At 35.0% G+C, this 17,506-nt stretch overlaps 1 protein-coding gene across 7 annotated transcripts in view; it reads right to left on the minus strand.

Moving 5' to 3' along the window:
- The window catches only part of Ipk1 (Inositol phosphate kinase 1), an 84,048-nt gene that overhangs the window by 20,861 nt on the left and 45,681 nt on the right, over positions 1–17,506 (minus strand). The window lies entirely within an intron of this gene.

Below are 17,506 nucleotides of genomic sequence, written 5' to 3' on the forward strand. Positions count from 1 at the left end.
AAGAGAAGAAGCCTCTTATGCGATAAGAATATTTATGATGTATTCTCCATGAAGTCGAACTTAAGTCGGTGTTTATGCAAATTTATTTTCTTTCTCGGCCGAACGACTTATGAATAAACGATTTTGAAGAAGAGTCCTTGTAGAAAACATTGCAACGGCTAATTGTAAGTATAAACATTTTCAGGAGGTACCAAAATGTTTTCTAACTTTAAATTATTCACAAAATTTGATCTTTTAAATTCATAGAAAACAAAATTTAAATATGTTATTCAGGTCAGCATTCTCAACAACTTTTCTCCTATACAAGAGATCAAGGATGGTTGATTAATTTTTAACATGTCCAATATTTATGAATGAATCATTGCCTAATGGTGCTTTGTTGGCCTGTTGCATACCAACAGGATGCGCATTTATTTACATACATTCGCTAAAATTATAAAATGGCTTTAACAGAATCGTAATTGTAATTGTTTAGTGATAATAAATCAAGAATCTACGACTATGGGATTACATGACTTGACATTTATTTCTAGGTGTACATACCGATACGAAATTTTAAACTATCTTTGATATTATTTTTCTAGTACTTCTTTTCTCAACCATTTTTCTATTATGCAAACGTTTTTACATAAAAAATTGCATGTTCTTGTGTTATACAAACATATTAATGAAGTATAATAATTTACGGATGAGTTTTATACTTTGATGATATCTTAATATAGGACGAATTTAATTCACAAGTGTTTGTGTAAACGATGCATAAAGATTGGGATGTGCATTTTTTAACTTTTTAAGCTTTTCAGACATTATAAATGTATAGAAGTCGGTAATATGTTAGTTTTTTTATATGAAAGGCATATTTAAAGGAATCGTTTAGAAGAGTTGAGAGGAACATTTTATGGAATTTATAATCTTCACGTAAATTACCAAAAACTGCTGCACGAATAAGAGGTACCAAAACTAATCCTTCCAACGCTCAATAGTTAAATTCATTTTATATTTAATAAAGATATACTGCCTTCAATAAAGTATTCTAATTATGAAAAGCATAAATGAAACAAACGATGCTAGCGAACGCGTTACGTAAAACATGTTTGGTCATCGGCGTGCAATAAACTATTTTCAGATAATGGCAAGAAAAATTTGTTTGACCCCATAAACTGAGATCACATAAAACTGGTACAATGTAGCGTATCATTGAATACGTGGACACTTTTCTACTGCAACAACTGTCCACATATTTCGCATACTCGAACGCCATAGTTGATTATCTGTTATCAGTAATGAATCAATGGTTCTATCGACTCGTTGCGACATTTCAGAAAATATTCAGGTCAATAGTACAAAAAATGTTCAAAACAGATAACTCGTAGCTGCAGGATACCGCATACCGCTCTGTTGGTTCACCTTGTTATTTTCTGGTTTCTATTTCAAGTACCGCGGTAACTGCTGTCAATACTTGACGTAAACTTTGTTCAACACTAATACTGAGATCCATGCATCCCTAGAAATTATTAGAGCTGTGCTTGGATCAATTATGCAGTCATCGGCTGAAATAACTTTCTGTTTATTTCATAAAATCATTATTACGCTGTTTCATTATTACACTCGTTATCATTTCTTTTCCATGACAACGCGTGGTCATATTTCGCTTCTCGGAGTCATCGGAAGATAAAAAATGGGATACCGAATGAAAAATTGTACCAAATCCTCCTTGTAGTTCAGACGTGCCTTATGTCGTACATGTAAAGCCATAAATTGTTATGCTAATGGAATATACAGGGTGTTCCAAAAATATTGTATTTCCTTGAAAGGGGTAATTCCTGAGGTTATTTGAAGAAACTTTTTCCTTTGAGAAAATGTTCCCCGAGGCTTTGTTAAGGAGTTATTAACGAAAAAACACGTACCAATCAGAGCGCGGCTACAGCAGACGGATTCCGTCTCAGCCAATGCGAACGCCACGCTCAGTGGAACCCATCGCCGAGCCGGAACCCGCCGCTGTAGCCGCGCTCTGATTGGACCGCGTTTTTCGTTAATAATTCCTTAACAAAGCCGCAGAGAACATTTTCGCAAAGGAAAAAGTGACTTCAAATGACTACAGGCATCACCCACTTCACCCATACTCGGTCTATTCTACTGTGGTCGCGTCGGTAAAAAGTGTAAAAACTGAAGCAAGCTAAATGAAGTTAATCTCGTTACGAAAACAGACGGAGCGAAGGAAACGAAAAATTTTGACGTTGTCAGCTCCGTCAACGGATTGAAATTAGGTCGACACGCAGCGTTTCATATAGCGGTAAACCGCAATTTCCATGGCGCAGCAGTCTACAATTACTACCGTGAATTGCTTAAATGACGAACGCCAATTATCACCGGTACGAAAATCGTGGATCCTACGAAAACCGACCGTATCGTTAACGTGTTCATGCTTCCTCGTATTCGAAGAAGGGATGAACGTAGTTGTTCGATCACTCACAACTGATTGCCAGTTGCGAATATCAGAGACCATGTACAGGCTGTACAAAAAGTAATGGTCATCCGTCCTAGAAGTGAATGTATACCTCTGGATCGGTGGACATTTGTAAAAGAAACTCGCCGTAAAATTGTTTATAACGAAGAAAATAGTTGTTACAATTACTTTCTACGTCAACATCTTCTGCTCAATGAGAAGGGAAAAAGTTTGAACTGGGTATTGGTTGAAGTGAGTATACCATGTATATTTGAACCACTTTTTACGGGATATTCACAAGAAAAAACTAAGGACACCCGCTACATCGAATTCTGCCCTTCTTATTCGCCGGAAAACCTGCTTTCAGCTTGCATCCCCTCCCCAAAAAACCTAGCCCAGACCTGGCCAAAGTTCGTTTAAAATGGCAGAATCCGCTGTAGTGGATTTAACAGATTTTTTTACAAACATCTCGGAAACGAAGCTTGAGCGGCGCGGCTGTAACATTGGGCAGTAGGATGGAGCGAAAAAAATTTTTTTTCAAACTCTTATGCGAGACGCGTATATCATAGTAAAAGCTCACCAAACTTCACGCGTCTCCCTTGAGTAATATCCCTTGTTGATAAAGATGTAAAATTTCATGTAGTTTGAGTCTTTTTTTGCAAAAAGTAAGTTTAATGATAAACAAATGGATTAATTAAGAAACAAAAGATGTAACTGACTAAAAAAATGTCATATCTGTTACTTCGCAAGTAATAAAGACTTGTGTTAAAAGTAACAAAAAAACACAAGTTTGGATAGACATGTGTAAGCAGAATTATTCACGATTTCAGGAGATTATGAGCGTTAATTAATATCGCAATATGCACTGATGATCTTCAATACTTTGCTCTCATCTGAACTAAAATATTAAAAGAACTACCATCTAAAGCAGTGCCGGGCACGGTTGCATCAATTGAGGCAAAACTGTCCCCACCACAGCGCCCACTGTCATTTTCCAGTAAGCGTCGTTACCATGGAGAAAGAACGCGCTTTGCCTGTCGCAAGTAGTTATGAAGGTACGTACGGTGGAGCAACGAAGACACGAGTGAAAGCGACGAAGGTGAAGAAAGGATGGTGGGGGAAACAAACGTTTGAGGGGCCCCAACCCATCAGTGCCCAGCACTGATTTAAAGTGTAGCTACTGTAGATTATGAAAATACTGTAAGAAATACTCGCGTGCTAAGTAAAATAATAGTAAAAATAATAAAATGTCATCCCTAATGACATTTTTTGATAGCCATAGAATTTAATGAAAGTGCGCTTTGTTATTAATTTCAGGATAATCACGGAATCAAATAATGAAATGAAATATAAAAAAAGTTGCTCTCAGAGGCGTGGAACTGAATAAAAGTTGGCGCTGAGCTTTTTATTATTTTTATTATATGTGGACGTATTGTCAATCTATTGTAGCTTAAATAATAAAATTATTTTATAGACTATAGACAAAGTTGTATTTTTATTTTTATTAGTTATCGAATATTTGATGGATATAGTTCGAGGCACCGCGAGCTTGTTTCGACATCGGTACTTTACGGTGAAAATAAGATTTAAATCATCAGATTTTGTGGTGTTCATGTAAACTTCTCAGGTGCTTGTCGTCTCTCATAAACGACCAATCAATATATTGGCTGTTCTCGTCTGCCGGCTGACGTGGCTGCAAGTTTTCCGTGCGTCACTCACTCGTTCGTGTAACAAGTATACATATACATTCATATATGTGTATATAGGTATAAAAAAATCTGCTCTAACTGGCAGATTTAAAAAACATCATGGCAAAAATAATATTTCTCTTTCATGAATTGTTAAACATATACGAGCCAGATTATTTTTAAATATTGTAGATCAAATTTCTTGATGTTATAAAAAGGTGAATATCTCGAGATATCATTGTAAAATTTTGTTAAAATTTCATACATGAACATCTATCATGCAAGTATGATTTTTTGTCAGTTGTAACGAAATTTTAATTTTAGCTGTACCTACCCAATCAAACATTCATTTTGATTTATATTTAATGAACATGCAGATAATTGTTATTTTTAGGAAACTAATTTTACGTGAAAAATAATTCCTGAATTATTGTGTATTGAATACAAATATTAATTATTGGAAGAAGTTTTTTGTATAATTGTAATTAGAAATTACGACTTATCTCTTATTACTTATTAAGATTTATCTTAAATGCCTATGTTTAGAATGCTGAAATGTTGATTAGAAAACATTTTATCAACTCTTATCAAATAAAGAAAGATGATCATATACGGTGTTTTGAACACAAGATTGGAAAACTAAAGCAAAATTAAATGTTTCGAATATCTCATTCGATATACATACTCATTATGAAATATTAGAATACGGGGTTAAATGACGATTTTCCACATTGTAACTGGTGTATTTAAGGCATTTAAGCCTCTTGTAAGCATTTATAACTTTGCATATAACAATTTAAGCTGTAAACAGTATTGAAACAAAAATGTTTAGGGTTTAGATAGGCTTTAGAAAAATGCGTTTAAAGATTCAGCCATGAATTATATTATGTGATATGCTCAGTTGCATGATATTTTCTTCAAACCCCTATAATTATTGTTGATTTTATGAAGTCAAACGAATCCGTTTGCACTCACATTCTACAATGCTCGTGTTTAAAGAAAATCTAGAAAAAGAAAAATCGATTTTTTGAAAATTGAAAACCGGAATACATCCTCCCCTCCCTTCTTTAACAGCTCTGAATGCAAAAGTTTAAAGTGTTTAGGAGTTTTCGAAATGAAGATATCGGAAGATAAATTAAAGGACAGTTGAAAATGATAGAAATTATTGTAAGTGACCCACGAATATTTTATAGAAAGGTGCCCTTCCCATAATAGAAAGGGGCAAGCTTAGAACAATTTTACTGATGAATATATTGATTAATTTTTTAGCTACGTGGCTAATCTGGGACTCGGTTGCTAAGGAAATTTTTAGTAATACGGGTACTGCTCCCCTCTAAAACGTAGAACCGAATCGTGGTAATCAAATAAACCGCAACAAACTGAAAACAAGGAAAATAAGTGATGCTTCAGCGAGGCCATAAAACAGTTTGCTTAAAAGATTCTACACAATGTTATGCGGAGTGTGCGGAAAATTTGAGTAGAATTGAGCAGACTCGGAGTGCGAAACATAGCATGTTCCCCTCATTAAAACTTCCCCCACGAGATACCTTCCGCGGTTTTGAAAGGCAAAGTTCATCGATCATTCATCAGATCCCCACTTAAGCGGCTTAGTTTCCCCCACCATCGGACGCTTTCCCCCTCCAATGGTGGTCGAGGTCAACGGCCATCGTTCCATCGTCCTCTTCCGGCCTCCGTTTCGTTCGAGTGTGCGTCTCTCTTTTTCCTAGTTACGTGTGCGCGGTGCACGTGCGCACCACGCAAAAGAAATGCAACCTCGCTCAGTCTCTCGGCGACCGTCGCGTCATCGGTTTTCTTTCATTTCGTTTTTTTCAGACAGTGCGTAACCATGTGCTCTCACAATTAGACCCATGAAAATTCTTGACCCTCGCAAACGGGAAGCGATTCTGCAAGATTATTTGTTCATGGCACTGCAGAAATTCTATACTTACCCACAGTAACTCACCAGACTATTCGAACCCTCTGTAACTGTAACCTTAGATGACTAATGTAAGCTTTCGTAAAAATGACGATTGGAAAATTTGAATCAAACGATCTGCTAAATATTTCTATTAATTAATTCAGTACTAACTAAGTAGAACGTTTCACTTATTTGGTTTCTCTATAAAGTAAAGTGTTTTTGTTTCTACATAAATAAAAAGCGTTCAACCATACTCGTATTTGTAATTGACGTCGTTATTTCAAAGTATCATAATTTAGTTATCTAGGGGGATATTCTTCATTGGACGCATCGTTTCTGGATGATTTTCACGAAAGAAATCGATCGAATTGTTGTACTACATGGATCGTATTGTTCTGTATACATGTTGAGGATATTTCACAAAGATACTATGTAATTTTTATGGATATTTCTAAAGTTTAACTCAAGTTATCGCATGTTCCCTGAAACGTTTGATTTAGAATAGTTTCCATAATTCATGTTATTGTATTCATCCGAAACGTAAAAATTAAAGATAATTTTCATCTATATAAGTGCGGCTATCGCCTGTATTAAAATGAAACAGGAAAAAAATGTATTCCGACAAAATGGCAGCTATGCGAAACCAAAAAACCATTTTTATTATAAAAATTGTTGGTTCCTCACACCAATAAATAACTATTCTATGTAAAATTTGGAAGAGATCGGTTAACTCGGTCTTGAGAAATCATGGAAGCAAATTCATGAAACTTTGTTTCGAGAAAATCGCATTTAAAGATTCAACTATGAATAACTTGCACCGCAAGTTGCATTCTTCAATTATGTTAATTTTACAGCTTCAGACAAATAAAAGAATTGTAGTGTTCATCGGACACCTCATGAAATAAAAATTTTAAAACTTAACATTTTTATTTAGAGATATTTTTGCAAACTTTCAGGCATTTTATGGACGCTTGTATCGACTCTATTTTAGATAATCAAAAAAAGGAAAAATATTTTTGTTAAACTTCCAGAACATATGTACCTGACATATATTTTCGGAGCGAACTTTTTAAATTTTGAATGCAGGCACATAAAAAGAATTGTAAAAAGCGATGTTCACTGTTTTCTCCGCAATTCTGACCAATTGCGATTTTTCCAAAATTTCTTTGTCGTGTCATGTAGCAAACTAATTATTCTAATTAATATAAATCCAAAAGAATTCAAGTCGATCCTGATCGACGAGTTTGATCCTTATTTAAAAAAGCTATTCTCTTTCAAAAACTCCTACTTTATCCACATAGAATTGTCGTTACACGCTAGTCTTTCATCTTCCCCGAACGCTTCGACTATCCGTGTCTCTTCAAGAAACTGGTTCTATTAAAATCTAGGTTGACTGTTTTACATATTTCGTCTAACAATACGCATTTATATTTACTATATAATTAACAATAAGATTCAAAGGAAACAATACTTAATTTCTTGATTTTCTGTCGGATGTATGAAATTTCTAAAGTGAAATGCCTAGCATTGAGCAGTTTGATAAAGTGTTGTGACAAAGAGCAAATCAACTATTGTTCGCCATTGTGCACGTGTCAATAACCTCAAGCGAGACTCCATGCGCTGATAATAATCATGATAATCAACTGACACAGGTGCCTTAGTGTTAGTTAGCACAGAGAGTATAGTTAATTCATAGCCGGTAGTAATGCAGTTAAAGAGCAACATACCTACTAATTACAGATTAATTCGTACAATATTTTTTAGGATGTTTAAATAAATTTAAAGTCTTCATACTGTGAACTTCTAAAGTATTTGCATATTTTGCAATGTAAAATTATACCCTACTATTCGTATTGACTTCTGCATTAAAAATAAAACATAATTTGTAATTTCCATCTCACGGTGTAATTACAGATTCGTGGTCTTTAAATAAATCAAAAAGTATTCGTAAAGGTTGATAAAGTACTCATTTTTCAATTAAATAGACAGACTTTTATGAGTGTATCCTGTACTCACTCTTCTTAAATATAAATAAATCAGAAATAAAAAATCATGAAATTTGTTGCACTGTCAGGAAGAGCATAGTCATAATAGTTTTTGTCATGATTATTATCATTTTTGTAATAACGAATTCCCCTCATTGCAATGTATATATGTATTCGTAGCAACATTTATTTATATTTTGCCACAAATATAAGGACATCATTTTTCCAAAATCTGCTAGCTTTAGCTATAAACGAATAAATGTCTAAGCCAGCGCTGGGCACATTTGACCGTCTTCAACAAAAGACAAAATCGTCTTCCTTGCCTTCCGCCCCCGCTACCGCCTCACCGTAGCGCCCACTGTCTTCTTCCAGAAAGCGTTGTTACCGTGGGACAATGAAGATGCAAGACAGCAGCGAACGCCGAACGCGACGAAGGTGCGCATAGCATGAAAGAGAGGTTGGTGGGAGAAGCAGGTGTTCGAGGGGCCCCTACCGTGTCCAACACTGATCTAAGCGATACCAAGAACCTTTATTTGCATGTTTTAAACATCCAAAATACGGTAGTGGCAACCTAAAGCAGTTGTATGATTTTTATTCAATTTATATTGTATTATATTTTATTCAATTTATTCTTCGATTTTGAAAATGTTTTAAGTTTTAACAGCAATAATTAGAGTGCTGATCTTTATGGAAAATAAACATTGTCTACATCAATTGCAAAGAACTAGACGTCTCTAACGTTGGAAATTTACGTTCTTTTTTCAAAACCAATTTTCTCGAAAATTATACGTGAAAATTATACAATTTTACAAAATTGCAAGGCTGAACGGAAAAGTTATTTGCCGAACAGTGTTATCAAGATTATGACGAACCGTGTGGGAAATAAAGCTTCGCCAGACAGATAGGGTAACAGCCGTAATTGCAGGAGTGTGGGCGAGAACGGATGATTTACGATTCACAGCGAGCTCGAAGGCGGATGTTTATGCGATAGATGAACGCCGCGGATTGTAAAAAGACGATAGAGCATCGACAGGGAGTGCTCGAACCCGTTCGACGTACTCTAAAAGATAACTAATATCACCAGATAACAGTTTGACCTGTTGATTTTCGAATTTCTAGGAAATCATGGTCGACATTGAAGAAGCGGCGACGATGTGAATGGAATGTGAACTCCAGCGACGCAAGAAATTACATTTCAACATTGAAATTTGACATTTGCTATCGTGATTGATTTTAATCATAGTCCGGATAGTTATAATTAGACTGCGGATCTTTACGCGAAATAAAAATGGTTTGCATCGTTTTCTTTTAATAATTTTAATAAGCTGGGACTAATACATTGATGTAGGAATATAGCCCTGGGTAAGTAGATATTTATTGGCAATATAAAATATAATTCACTTTCTTGGAAATTGTCAACGGATGTACAACTAAATGTTGGTTGAAAAGAAGTTTGGTAAATGTTTACAAAAGGGGACTCAGCTCCGATGACCTTGACCTTAAAATATGTTGTCAAGGTCAACATTACGAACAACTTTTCCCTATACATGTACCCGTCGCTCGGTCTTAGTTTTCGAGATAATTGCAAAAAACTTTCGTTAAATTTAGGTTACAAATAATTAAAATATACAGAATCTCAAAGGAAAGGTATAGTTTAAGTTGGTTGGGATTAGGTTCGTGACGGGGTGGAGAGGGCCGACCCGACTACAGACATACTGCTTCAAAGCTAATGAAAGCTGCTCTAAATTCGCAATCATTTTTGCACAGAACCTAATACATAAGCATTCGATGTTTGTACATAGTCATACCTTGTAGATACAGGGTCAGAGATAAATTATAAAAGGAGTGTTATCATTCTATTTTAACACTATTTTGTTACGATACCGTCATGCTTTATTTGATAGTCACGTAGCGTGGATCATCCGATTTTATCATGAAACATTTAATGTCTGAACGTCATGTTAATGTGATAAAGATTGATTGTCAAATCAAATTGTAAAAACACAATGAAAAGTGGGAGAAGTTTTTGCGTGCAATGATGATTGGCCTCTTTAGTATATGCTGATTTTGTGATTTGCCTTTGAAAGAAAGACAAGGCACAAATGGAATTGAACAAATCAACTAGGTGGACAATATTTGTCAAGAAATCAACAAAACAATAAAACTGTTGAATTTCTTGTCTTAAGAATAGTTACTATATATTAAAATTTGTTTTTTTTTTTAGAAAAACATAAATAACACAAATTAAAGACAACCATAAAAGTCTACACACATCTATGTATAAACTTTAACATATTTGAGACGAAGAAGCAGAGCTTCCGGACATTTTATGGACTAAGGCCGAATATTGTTAACTTCGTGTTTTATAATCTTTTGATAATAAATATTTTGCTGTGTTGATAAGGGAAGAACAAACGAACTTACAATTTATACAAAGTATTATAGTTGGCACATTACTTTTCGAATTATTCAATGCAGGAAATAATTTGTTATAAACTATTTTTCTGAGTAAAAAGAAAAGAGTTCTGCTTTCAGAAATGATCAATGAGAGAGCTGATACCTATTTACGTCTGACACGACTGCGTGACTAAATGTCGGAAACGGCAGAACAAAATCCTCTTTCTCGATAAGTGTTTTGTATTGAAACAGTTCGCACATCCGCATCCGTGTTTCCAGCTGTCTACAGAAATACATATGTAATGCGTGCGAGTGCGCCGCGAACGTGCGTATACCATATGTATACTACATATGTAGTGTGCGTAGTAAACGCGTGTACGCACACATCGCATCGGGGCTCGGAGACTTTCGGCTTCGGGATGGCATACACGCAGATGTTCTATTCATTCGCGATCCCGATGCGGCGATAACTTCGAATACAAAAGTGAGCATAATTACGACACGGACATCTGACTTCCTCTTATCGGACGCTGTTAATGATATACGCAGTTGTTTGTACATGATTACGGAAAAGAGAGCCGAGTATTCGATGTAAACGAATAACTGCGTTCCGCGGACTCGGCAATACTCGGTATTCTCGCAAAGGAAATGCTTTACGATCGTGCTCGGCATCTGATGAAAAATTCAGCCGAACCGTGTTGACGCCATCTTGAAGAAAACAATTCGCACAAAAACAATATTATTCAAGTCAACATTGTAGGTACGCCATGCATTTTTCTCTGTATATGTAATACCGATTTCTCGTGCGTAGCTCGTTTCACGAATTCAGGAAGTCATGTTTATAAAATTGTGTTTACAATGTTTATTAAATTCTGCAAAATAATTCAAATTAAAATAACGGTAATCACACAGTCCAACAAAATAAAACTTTTTTCGTGTTCCGCAATAACTGTTGGGTGATTCATTCTTACCCTAATAGCATGTATGGTTGGCATTTTGTTGGGCCTTCGTTGCAGTATTGGCTGGCCAACCGTTAGAAATGTCGCCTTTTTATGCAGGTAGGCCAACGGTCATGGTCAACTTATGGCCAACGTAGGGCCAACGTCACTGTAAGGGTCGATTCATACACGCCAGAAACCTGCTAGCCATTTTCGGTTTTCCTGATCTGTATTGTATCTAGAGTCCTCATGCTATACCGTCCACCTCTGGCGTGTATGAATCGACCCTAATACGAACGGCCAACTGGGCCTGCTAACATATTATTCTGATTTTCTCTTTTATTGTTGTTTTTTCAGTTATATCATAAATAATACGTAAACAATGTATCTTCACGGTAAAATTTGGAAAAAAATGTATACCCAAGTTGGATTTGAACCCAGACCGCCTGCGTAATAACCTGATACGCTATCGTCGATAGAGCTATGTTGAGTGTAGATGTTATGATCTAGGTTACTAGATAGGTCAAAAATTTTATTAAAAATATCTAGAAACCGAAGGCCCATTCTCAAGAAACCCAAAAGGGTTTTGTTATACTAGAGTAGCACTACCCGTGCTTTCCCCTTGGAAAATGAAAAAGTTAAAAAAATAAATAAATTCCAAGGCTGCACACAATAAAACTTTAGTTCGCCAACCATTGCGCGACAGTAGCAAATTGCGAGTATACATAAATAAGAAAACAAAAAATCAATTTGGAATATAATAATTAACAAGTTTTTTATTGTAGTAACGTTTCTAACGTCTGTAAGACTATATTTAAATGTTGGCAAACATTGGTTGGGCCAATGTAGTATTAACATACGTAAATTTCTTGTTAATTAACCAACTATAATAATTGTAGGCCCAACGTTGGCTATTCGTTGGCAAATTGTCATAATTTTTCGTCGTAGTTCCTATGTTCGGCATTTGTAGGCAAAACCATTAACCATATCCCAACTAACACCCAACCGTTGGCCAACCATAAATTCTACTAAGGTAGAGACTTTGTCATTTTATAACCAAATCCAAAAACAGAATTGCTCTATCACGCAACGTTTTCTAAGAACAGTGGTTTTTGTAAAAATGCATGATGTCGATAAAATATAAGGTGTTACGCGAAAACTAAACAAGCGAGAAAGTTCAGTAAATGTATACATACAATGAAACAATGGCTATAACAGTTCTATTTTCCGAATTATGTACAACTATCAGCAGGGTATGTTAGAGTGCCGGGCTCGCAAAATAATTTATGCCAGACGGGAGCATTAGTTTACAGCAAGTCTGGGCAACTTGCGGCTCGCGAAGTGTCGCCAGATGAGGGGAGGGAACACGAATCGAGGGGAAAAAGTTGCCCTCTCTCTGCCAGTAGAAGACGGTAGAAGGGGAAATTAGAATGGGGGAACAAGTCTTGATCTGGCAACACTGTGATCGCGAGCCTCCTCTACCTACACCTGGGTCCCTACACCAAACTCTCGTGGAGTGCAGATGTACACGCATGTATTCGCAGTCACGCAGTCACGCGAGGCAAATCATGAAATAGTTGATAGTGGGGGGGGGGGGCGGTACACAGGTAGTGGGAGTCGATTAAAACTTTCTACTTCGATAAAAGAGGGGAAGTAGAACACTGCTTCACCTTTAACTATAGTATACATACTGGTAATCTATTGGTTGCACTTATAGTTGCTACCTTATAATTTATGGATACACTTATAGTTGCTAAAAACGGTTTTCTCCACTGGCAACTTCGAATCCATGAATTGGAAAAGCACTTAGCAGCGGACACTAGTATTTTATTAAATAATTGAAACCTGACGGAAATATTTTACCTGCAAAAAGAAAGAAAAACACAGAAGCAGAAAGTTCAATAAACAAAAATCTCAAGTTCAAAACTAATTTTGAGTTTCAAAAAATAAAGAAAACAAAAACGATAAAACAAACAATTCTTCGGATGATTCGATTTTGAGACTATTCAGCGTTAGGTGTCATTATTTGCTTATTTGAGATCATCAACTGAAGCTTGAAGGAGATTTATGAGATTACTTGAGATTGTTACTGCGGATTAACACTGAACCTACCACAACTGGTCAAATTTTGGTTTTAGATTTTTGATTTCACAATTATTGAAATTATAAAGATTCCTTCGTAGAAATGAATTCAATAGATTTCTTTATTCAATCATATATTGTAATAAAAATTGCACGAAATCTAAATAAATCAAATCTTATTAATTCTATAAGACAATGCCTACTAGCTAATTTTAATGGTCGGTAGCTTCAGTGTTAAAGCAAAATGGAAAATTTATTTACCAAAATCTGCATAAGTCCATACACTTGAAAAACATAGTGTTTCTGGTATTAGGAAGACTTCGCCTATCATACGAAATAAAAGATTTTGTTACTTTCAAAGTGCTCGGTTTGGAAGGTAGTTCATAATCGTGATTAAGAAAATAAAACATCAAACAAAATATACGTGTCATGGAAAATAATACTTAGACCATAGACTGTATCGTCATTTCGATAATGTCTGCATAGATGTACATATGATACGCCACTCTCGTGAATCGATAGATTTTTTGCATGAGAAACTACATTTGTGTATTGCGAGTTTATCAATCATGGTACACTATTACGTTGTAATAAATTACCACATGCTGCGTACAATCATCAAGTCTGTGCTTAAAGTAACCGTTATCACATCCAGAATGTATTCCTCGCGTATAGAGTCACTCATGCAAGTACGCATTCCAGGTAAATGATCTTAACAATACTCAAGCACGTAAGAAAATAAGGCACGTTAATAACAAAAGAAATAAAATATGAAAGTGTATATCGGAAATGCATTCAGATCTCTCATGAGTGGATCAAAGAATAGTATCTTCTGGTCGATATATGTCCCTGGCTAGACTCGTGCTTTGGACAAATATCGAGTGAATACTGTAGTTACTAGTGCTAGTAACTGCATTGCATGAGCAGCCTCTGTAGTGTATTTTTTCAACTTGAATAGAGTAACATAATATGTAAATATTATGTGTATAATTTTTAATTATTTTAATACTATACATGTGTATAATTTTCAATTTAGTTTTCATCATTAATTTAGTTTTTTCGTAAAGAAATATTTTTGCGCGACCCGACGACATTCGTTATGGAGAATTATGGGGAAAATTCCATTGTCTTTCTGATCAACGAAATGGTGCACTGCAATAACAGACTTTCTTTCAATTCTTTCATGTAACAACGCGACGAGGCGTACTGTTAAAGGGCACGCAAACAAGCAGTTAGCCGCGTTGCGTTCATACAGTTTGCGCATGCACCACCCCCAATTTGCGTACAGTATCAGATACAATAAACTCGCAATTATGGTTAAAGAACAAAGACCGTTAAGGGTATGTTTCGCTGCTAGCGTAAGTACACGCACACGCACCTTTAAACCTTATTTTCTTGAAAGAAAATTTATAAACGTCTGTCGTTAAACGGTTTCGTTTTTAGGTGAACATCATAGAATGAACGTAAAATTGTTTAATTATATGTATAAAACATATAACACAACTTACGCATATAATATATTATATACATTAAGATATATTTGAACATACAAAATCTCCATTAATAGATTAATGACCAATCTTGCTAAACTGTAAAAATAATAAAATATGTTGAAGTATTCAGATAAAGGTGAAGTTAAAGATGACGACGGAACAATCGATTAAAATGTCCGTTTTTAAAACAGATGCAACAAAAGAGAAACGAATCTTTGAAATCGTCAGTATAATAGTCCTTATCGAATAGAAACCAATCAGAATTTTCCAACGGCAATTTAATGATCTGTGAAGCTCAAAATTATCAATCTGACTGAAGCTATAATAAGTTCTCGGTTGTTAGTCGATTACCGAAGAGAAGGCTAACGGTTGTGTATTTCTGTCGATGACATAGCCACGCCAATCGAACCTTTGCAAATAGCAGTTGACGGTAAACACCGCAAAACACGAAGAGTTTTACTATTTGTTGTGGGCAGCGATGGAACGGATTGAAAGGGTGGTTCTTTAGCTCGCAAAACGAGCTGCTTTTACCGTTACCGACATGCAATGATTAGAGTGAGGTTGACATTTATATTTGGTGATTTATTAACCGATTAAATTCCAAGCAACGAAACAAGACGATTTTTGTATTAACTTTCATATAAATCATTTGTTACTTTTAATTGTGTGTAGAATGAGAGTAGATGAATGCTACGAAAAACACTTTTAGGCCCATATTTTTTGTGTGAAAATGGATAAACGTAACGAAAATATTCTGTCTACAGTGCGTGTAAAAATCTGTTATACAAAATGCGGCTAAAGTTCCGAAAATCGGTCAAATCAGATTAAGCTGAAATTTGGTAAATATTGTTCATTTGCATTAAAAAAAAATATAAATGGCCCGTGAATATCGATGCATATTTAACACATACAAATCTGGAAGGGCAGACTTTTACTATTGTAGATTCGGTCTAATTTTACTGAAGTTAATTACGCAGTATGTACAATTTTATTTAATGTTAGTCTCCGTAGATTTATGGCATTACGATTCAAGCGAAGATATTATCATTTGTTTCAAGAATTCCGTATAGCCTTAGAGACTCCACTTCACCACGTGAGAGTTAACATAAGAATAATGTTTAATGTCTCAACTCGAAGTCGTCGATACTGATTCAGAATTCAAATATGTAAACGAATACAGAACAAAGGTCATAGGCTGCGAATAAACTTGTGTCATTGGTTGTATGTTCTTACAACACACTTTGTAAAATGAAGAATTTACGTTTACACTCCCAATCTATTTATAACATTATGTCCGTGATGTAATTCGTTGTATTATACTTATTATAAAAGTATAGTTATATTGTATTTCACAAAACAGATGTTATTAATAAAACAATTCGCGTTGATAAATATTCCAAGTTTTGCACACATTATTTTTTCACCAAATGCCGCAATTTAGAGAGGTGAAACCAAAAAAATTGAAAGTCGAAAAATAAGTACTATATGTATTATATAATTAAATATACTGTTAATATCGTTAATCTTATATCGTAAATATAAAGTTAATTTCCGACGCACCATAAATGGACATCAATATTAATCAAGGCGGTACTGAAAAATTTGTGTTTGTCCTCGACTTGGAGAGTTTTCAGATGTTTTTTTATTGTTCCAATAAACAATCCTACAGATTTCGAAAAGTGGTTACACAGTTTGTTAAACAATCTTTTTGAACGTTGCCAAACTGTCGGCGCATTATTCGTGCGTGTATAGATACAGAGTGTTTGCTTGAAGTCTTATTTGAATAACCGTGTTGTGTAACCATACATATATGTAGAACGGCCATCTTCCTTTCATTTACGTTTTGGATTCTTGGTGAAAAAATGCTGACTGAAAGGTGAATCAAGCAACTATGGTTACCGACCGAACTGTACACCTTCTCAGATGACAAAATTGTGTTTGCTAATACAGTGTGATATTTTAAAACATACGGAATAAATTAGTTTACGAAACTTTAAAGTCGTTTTTTAAGAGAACGGTTTACTTGAGACACATGATTTCCTTGAGACTTTTTATCCTCTCGATGAGTAACAAATCCCTCATCTATATAACCCTCATCTATGTAATTAACACTGTTCTTGTTAATAACTTTCTACTAAGCAACGATCGACAAATAAAACGTTCAAAACACTGTATCTGTACATAATTTCCACCTTTCGAAATAGGTAACATGACAAAATTGTCATGTGCACGATTTTTTCAAAAGCCTCTCTCTCTCTCTATAATATAAAATAGAATTCGCTGTATTTTTACGTTCCTTTATTTCCTGGCGATTATAAAATTGAATAAAATTTTTTTTTTAATAAAAACAATAAATCAGAGTCCAGGAAGGAGTTTCATTGATTCAAAATTTCCATGTTCTCTTGAACAAAGAATATGTCACGAAGAAAAAGTGTCTAAGTCCTTCGCCAACATAACGGTCGTTCCGGGGAAAAATCTTTTTTCTCTAAAAACGACAACTGAAAGTCTCACTCGTTTGGAAGAACCTACCTACCAAGAAGAATTCTAGAATTCTTATTC

The sequence above is a fragment of the Halictus rubicundus genome, chromosome 3, assembly GCF_050948215.1.
Source record: "Halictus rubicundus isolate RS-2024b chromosome 3, iyHalRubi1_principal, whole genome shotgun sequence".
NCBI classification, from domain to species: domain Eukaryota; kingdom Metazoa; phylum Arthropoda; class Insecta; order Hymenoptera; family Halictidae; genus Halictus; species Halictus rubicundus.